General features: G+C 34.1%; 1 pseudogene; it reads right to left on the minus strand.

Annotated features, from left to right (window-relative positions):
• Positions 1-1223: 1223 nt before the first annotated feature.
• LOC140713254 (high mobility group protein B1 pseudogene) lies at positions 1224-2240 on the minus strand (annotated as a pseudogene).
• Positions 2241-8043: the final 5803 nt, after the last annotated feature.

Here is an 8043-nt window from a genome sequence, read left to right on the forward strand (position 1 = left end):
CTTCCCCACATCTAATGAGTCACCAGATCTTCTAAACTAACTCTGAAAAATTCAAAACTCCTCCCCTTTGCTCAATCAATATTTAAAAAAAAAAAAACCCTCTGCAATTATTAGTTTATTAGTATCATCCAGGACTCAGATGTTCAGTATTCCTCCTGAAATTACATAAACAAATGCAAATGGAAAGAATCCAAGTCAAAATTATATAACAAAACAGCACTCCATCACAAAAGCGTGTAAAATTACAAGAATGCTATTTTAAAATACTGGCACTTTAAGAAAATGATAATCTCGAAAACCACAAAATTGCAAATTTTTCCCTAAAGTGCTAAGCAGATAATGACTAATGAATGAGTTTGTTTTGTAAAGAAAAATCATTCAAATAAATTGAATAATTCATACTGACATGCAAAGTTTAAGTGTCTTCTTTCCTCCTATCTACTTGGATTTATAAAGGGGCAAACCATAATATAGGAAAATATACCCTATTTTGAATGTGGCATCTTCATTTTAAAAGCTGACCCAATTAATTAAAAATACTTGTAATGGAAAGTCTTGTTTCCTGAGCAGTCCATATTGAGATAAATGGGAAAAGACATCTGCAGCCAGCATTTTCATAGTCTTCGCTGAGACTAATGTCAACAAAAAATTTAATATGGCAGCCTTGTATTTTAAGCTCATGCTTTTGGGGATACATTTTCAGGTCTTCTTTAATGTGGGAAATGCAAACTTTAACTGCCTTTGCATGGTAATGGCAGTTAAAGAATAGAGTCCTCATGTAAAGGTTAGGACATATTTTTCTATTAGTCCTTCAAGGACAGACTTTCAAAATGTTTGATTCTAATAATCCCATGCTTTGAGTAGATTGATTACTCTTCAGTTCATAAATGTAAGTGGGCTATGTGAAATTTCTTAACTGATCAAGATTTTGGATGTTCAGTTATGGATGAAAACTATCTCAACTTAAATTTACCCCTATTATGGTATGCAGGGTGTGTAGACAAAACTTATTATTAGCTAACTGTATGAAAGGATAAACACTGTAATAATTCATGTGATTCAAAATGGGCAAAAGCAAAAGACTAACTTCTCCTCAAGAAGAAAAATTTCAGACCTATGAAAAGGACAACAATATCAATTTAAAATAAATGTATTTACTTAGAAGCATTCAGAATGTTAACAAAATAGCTGCAACTTTTTTTTTCTTTTTTTGCAATTACAGAGTGGTATTCAGTTAATAGAACAACAATTATTTCGTATAAGCTGCATCAGAGACAACTGAAAATGAAAAAACTACCATCCCCATATATAACTAATTTGTGCTGTGCACCAACAAGAACCTGCTTTAAATTTCCATGCCAATTTACAACCCCCATACTGTACCAGGCAAGGTTAGTGGCTATTGAAAATACCACCAGGACAGGGCTATCTAAAGACAAATTCGGTAGTGTGTTAACTATACAAAAAAAAAGATACTGTGCAGTTTAAAAACAAATCTTACACAGCCTTACATTTCAATTTTTTTCTTTAAAAAGAGTGAGTTGTGTACAGGGGGTTCAACGGTTTGTAGACAAGAAAAAAAACTGCGCTAGAACCAACTTATTCATCATCATCCTCTTCTTCTTCATCTTCATGTTCTTCATCTTCCTCTTACTCCTCATCCTCTTCATCTTCATCTTCCTCCTCTTCCTTTTCTTGCTTTTTTCAGCCTTGACAACTCCCTTTTTTGCTGCATCAGGCTTTCCTTTAGCTCGATATGCAGCAATATCCTTTTTGTATTTTTCCTTCAGCTTCGCAGCCTTCTTTTCATAAAGCTACTTGTCATCTGCAGCAGTGTTATTCCACACCTCTCCCAGTTTCTTCGCAACATCACCAATGGACAGGCCAGGATGTTCTCCTTTGATTTTTGGGCGATACTCAGAGCAGAACAGGAAGAGGCCGAAGGAGGCCTCTTGGGTGCATTGGGATCCTTGAACTTCTTTTTTGTCTCCTCATTTGGGAAGGATATAGGTTTTCATTTCTCTTTCATAATGGGCCTTGTCTGCCTTTGCCATGTCTTCAAATTTTCCTTTCTCTTTAGCAGACATGGTCTTCCACCTTTCTGAGCACTTCTGAGAAAACTCTGAGAAGTTGACTGAAGCATCTGAGTGCTTCTTCTTGTGCTCCTCCAGACAAGTTAGCACAAAAAATGCATATGATGACATTTTGCCTCGCGGCTTCTTAGGATCTCCTTTGCCCATGTTTAGTTATTTTTCCTCAGCAAGGCACCGAGTCGCCCAGTGCCCGTCCGGCTCTCACTTGCCCCTGCGCTATCACTATGCAGCTCAATGTACTACAATGGCTGTCGCTCAATCATTATTATTATTGTACTAGTTCAGATATTTATGTCTTTTCTCTAGGTTATTATGTAAAACTTTTGTTTATATTCAAGCTCTTTCCAATCCAATTTATTATCTTAATGCAATATTCTTTTTTCAAAACCTTCCCCATACTCAAAAGATATTGGCTATTTGTAGTCTATAAAAACCTAGAGACTGTAAATCCTTCCACAGTTCATATCTGTCATTAAGCCTGGATCTGCTCACTGAAATGCTTCAATCCTGGGATTATGGCTAGATATGTTAGTGGTGCCACATATCTGAGTTACCAGTGGTGAATCCTTACAGGTCTGTAGCAACCTCAATTCTTGCCTCCTCTGAAGAAAGAATTTGATGGAGGAGCATAAGACTGAATAAGAGACCAAGGCAAGTTTTAGAGAAGGAGTGAAAGTTTATTAACAAGCTTTAGAGCAAAAATGAGAAGAAAGTAAAGTACATTTGGAAGAGGGCCAAGTGGACATCTTGGAGGACAAGCATGGGATTTGACCTTTTGACTTGGGAGTTTTAGATGTCAGCATACTTCCAGGATCTTGTGTCCCTTCTCCCCTGATTCTTCCCGTGGGGTGGGTTGTCCACATGTGCAATGGTCTTGTGGAGGGAATGCACATGTGGAGGGGAGCATTCACAGTGTGTTTAGTGGAGTTGTATGCATGTTCTCTTGAGGCATTCTTCCATTACCAGGGGAATGCCCCTGGAAGGTCATGTACCTGTTAAACTCCGCCATTTTACCTTTTAATGCACATGCTTGAGCACACCCACTCAACTCCTGGCATCTTATCCAGAAGCTGCTTATCACTAGTTTCAGGTCTTTTCTTTTTTTTTCTTGTTTTTCTTTTTTTTACTTTTATTCTTTTTTCTTTCTTTCTTTTTTTTTTTTTTTTTTTTTTTTTTGAGATGGAGTCTCACTCAGCTGCCCAGGATAGAGGGCAGTGATTTGATCTCAGCTCACTGCAACCACTGTCTCCAGGGTTCAAGTGATTCTCCCATCTCAACCTCCCTGGTAGCTTGGATTACTGGCAGCCGCCATCATGCCCGGCTAATTTTTGTATTTTAGTAGAGGCGGGGTTTCACCACATTGGCCAGACTGGTCTTGAACTCCTAACCTCAGGTGATCCACCTGTCTCGGCCTCCCAAAATGCTACGATTACAGAAGTGAGCCACCATGCCTGGCCTGTTTCAGGTATTTTCTACCTATGGGGACAATGCCTTTCCTTGGTACTGGCTGCAACCAGTTATTATTTGAGAAAGACAGTTAGCAACCGCCTGACTATCACCTGATGGGCACCTGACATTCCTAGTTGGTGGTGGGGGGGCGTTGCTTGCCTGACTACCTACTGTAACAGAGATCGTGTATCCTTCTATAGTGAAAAATGACAGCTGAAAGTGAAATTAACATTTAGATCAATTTCAGCTCAATTCTAAAAAGATATTTTAGGGAAGTAGAAATACTTTATTCCAGAAGATATTATTTAGTTACACAGAAGAACTTAAGGACACAGAGTGATACTATATATGGAATAATGGGAAGGGTTATTCTGCTTTCTGACAGAAGTTGAATTAGATTAACTGGAATATCTTTTTGAATTAAATGTCTGTGAAACTTTTGATAGAATCTTAAAAATTCAAATTTTCCATTTTACACTTTAAGGAAATAATTAACTGTGCTCTTCTTAATGCTTCCAAAATGAAGTATTTTCATTCTCAACACCCTATGCTGGAGTTATTTAATTCAAACAGAAAGAAAAGAAAAGAAAGCCTCAGAATTCATAAGAATGCTATGATGAGTGTGATAACATGTTATCTACAGCCTCTGAGCCCTTTGAAGATAAGCTGTTGAATAATGTCACTACATTATTATTACAGTTAGAATATAAATACAGGTTTAGCATCTTGTCAAGATAATACAACTATCAAAAGACTACAAATGAGAAATTCACTTGTGCAATTTTAAAGGAATGAGGCAAGATTCAAAAGATAAAATCAAACAAAAGATACCGTATTTTATTATCTTTATATATCCTTTTCATAAAAATAAGTCATAAGAATATACAAAAAAGATTAATTAATTTTAAATTTAAGTTTGGTTGCCTATTACTTTATGTGGGAGAGTATTTTGAGAAGTCCAAATGACCTTAATTGAAATAAAATTGTTCAACTGATTTATTTACATTTAGATGAATATCAGTTTTTAAACTGGACATTTCTCTAACATTTGTGTTAAAACTAAAAATTAGTCATAATTATTATGTCTCTATGTTTCAGTTAATTAAATATTATGATTACTATAAAAAAGAAATGATTTTAGTATTTTAGCATTATTGCCTTTAAAGCAATTTTTTCACAGTGTATAGTCCTTCGATGGAAGTCATTTGGGTTCTTCCTCAAAACTAAACAATTGCTTAATTACCCCAAGGCACAGAATCCACACTACAATTTTAAAACATCAAAATGGGAAAAGTAATTAGTCTCTTGAGTATAATTAATCCGTCTACTAAGAATTGGGCCAAATTGTAGTTTAGTGTTCTCTAGAATTCAGAAGCCAATTTTAATTACAGTGAAATGCTGAACTTGAAGCTTGCGGACTTTGGCTCTAAAAGTAAGTTAAATCTTTATATTTACTGTGGGCTTGACAAAAGACAGGACACACGGAAAGGAAGGCTTTACTTCCAAAGTGAGACATCTACAGCAAAACTTCAGGATTGTTTATTCTTCTTTTATAAGCTAGATATTGTTTAAGGACCATAGAGTGTTTGATAGGCATTTCATAAAGCAGATGCAGTTTCTTTCTACCGCACTTTCATTGACAAATATCAAGCACAGAGTTACTGGATATTAACACAGAGAAAAAGACATAAAAAACTAATAATTTTTACAGTAAACTTTAGAGAAAGGAGAATGTTATTAGCAGAGAAATGGTGCACTTCGCAAAATATCTATGCATCAAATGATTATTTCAGCAAATGATCACTTCAGCAAATGATCAACTCAACAAAACATTTGTTTGCTGTATTTACTTAATTTAGTAATGCAATGTTTTTAAGAATGCATGAATTTCTCATTAATTCACACTGTTTTAATATCTTTCAAAGGTTTCTACAGAGTTTTCAATTTGTAGTAGCAGTTTAAGAAATGTATTTGACAAAAGCTAAAGGCTATAGGAAAGTTTAAATTTCCTTTCAATATATTTGGTATTCATAAAAGCCTATTTGTTTTCACCTGTGGCCTAAATTTAAGCATCACTTTACAGTGTTCAGTCTGTGCTAATATGTTGTGAATCATTTGCAATATAATACTTATGTAATAAGCCATGTATCATTACCAAGATGACTTCTACAATTTTTCAAGTAAGAAATTGTTTCTCATATCTATATCAGTCAGAAGTGAAAATATACTGAGCTTCATTTATTTCTTATATATTACCTGTATTTCAAATTTTTAAAGAATTTCTAAGCAAAGCCTTCCTTTGCTCTTTTGCATGCATGGCTAATGTACATAGAATTAGAGATACAAATAGTGCTGCAAATTTAATTAATATAGTAATCCTTTCTAGGAAAATCCCTAACAATAAACATAATAAAGATGGCAGGGGATATATCAAAAACAAACAAATATTTACTGAGGCATGTAGAGAAAATACAAACAAATGAAAACCACATTCCTTTCCTGACTAGGAAGATGAAATGCAAACTTTACTTCCCTCTGTGATCATTGAAACACTTTATGTGAAAAATAACGTAAAACAAAGTCAAACTGGCATTGTGGATGAGAGTATTTATTCACTCATGTGTATGGAGGTTCAGAAGAAAAGTGAAATTCAAGGTTGGCTTAATTTATTGACTTAATTATGTCTAAAATCTATTTATTTTTAAATATTTTCTTACTGGCATGTTTTTAGCTTTATTCTAAAGCTAAAATTGACTTTTTTCCTGATTGCAAGTCAATTGCCAAAACCTCCCTGAGCTAGAATATTCCTCATCCACATGGTGGGGAATTTGGGGCAGGGCATGGAGAGAGAAGCAGAGAGAAAGACAGCTGTATCTCTCTTACAAACTTCAAGCAAAAATCCTGAAATCCATTCTAATTGGCTAACCTTAAATTATGTGGCCAGTTCTTAACTAGTCACTACAATGAAGAAAGTGCCAGATGCTGATTAATTTAAGGCAATAAAGAGCTACCTTCAGAATGGAAACCAAATTTCCTGGCAAGTATTCAAGAATAATAATAGAAGTGAGGTTGGAAACAAAAATAAAATGCTCTACACACTTTCCAAATTAGTTGTTATTTACCATATAGGCATTTAAATTAAGTGGTGTTGGGAGAACTTGAGAAATTTGTTCTAATTTCATCTAGAAAAGTATCTCTAAATTCAAATGTTTATAAGGTCAAAGTAGTTAAACTAACAAAATCAAGTCAAATGAAAGGGCATTTATAATATGCAAAGACAGGGTAAACCTGTTTTTTATTTCCTAACTTGGACACTATAAGAGTAATTGTTAGTCTAGGTAAGAGTTACAACCTAGGCCATCCCATGCAAATCTGAATATATATATATATACACACACACACAAGTATATGTGATATATATGTATAATATTATTATCCTGTCTCACAAGAGCACTCTCTCAGCACGTGCCAATTATTGCCATATAAGAAATAGTCTCAGCATTGCTGGATTTTCTGATCTTTCAGTAGGAAAAAAAATCTGATTTTTATATGAATTATTCTAATTTAAAAATATTGATTTAATTAAAAAATAGCTGGAAAATATTTGTTGTTTTCAACCTCCGTTCTAGGAAGTAAATGAATAAAAATAGCTTTTGATATTTTAAGAAAAACGGCACAAAAAACTAAGCATATTGCCAAATATTAAAACACATAAAAACCACAGTAATTAAAGCAGTGTGGTATTGATGTAAGAATAGGGAGATAAATTAATGAAAAATAAAACACAAGTCAGAAACAGAGCCAATAATATGTAAGCATTCAGTATGGTCATCATACAAAAGTCATTTGTCCAGTACATTTTTTTGTCTCCATTTCCACAGTCACTACCCTGATCTCAGCCACCATCATTTCTCACCTGGATTCCTAATAAAGTCTCTGAGCTGCACTTTTTATCTACTCATATTACTCTTCAATCTATTCTACATATTATGGCTAGAGTTTTGAAAATTACAAACCTGAACTTACTATTTCTTTCTTAAAGTACATCAATAACTTTTCATTGTTTTAGTACAAAGAAAAAATTTCTTTATGTCTGTTATTAAATTCACAGAATGGCCCTTACCTGCTCTTATACTTCAACTTGTCCAGCTCTCTCATCTGTAGGCTCTATTTCCAAGCCTGGTAAGTTTGAGATGCTTAATATACATATAAACCAGAGGTATTGAATAAAAAAAATATATTATATGCAAGTCATGAGTTCAAGAAAGACTGTTAACCTAGATGCATAACCCTGAGAAACATTAGTGTTCTTATGCGCTTAAAGCAGTGAAACTGAGTTTACTTAAAGAATATACATAGATACAGAAGATTAGAACTCAAATATGTAAAGAAAACATGCTCTATAGCACAATGCAAAAATACTATTCAGCCTTTTTAAAGAAGTAAATTCTGTCACTTGTGACAATATGGATAGAATTGAAGAACATTATGCTAAGTGAAA

Source organism: Chlorocebus sabaeus, chromosome 13 (assembly GCF_047675955.1).
Source record: "Chlorocebus sabaeus isolate Y175 chromosome 13, mChlSab1.0.hap1, whole genome shotgun sequence".
In the NCBI taxonomy this organism is placed as follows: domain Eukaryota; kingdom Metazoa; phylum Chordata; class Mammalia; order Primates; family Cercopithecidae; genus Chlorocebus; species Chlorocebus sabaeus.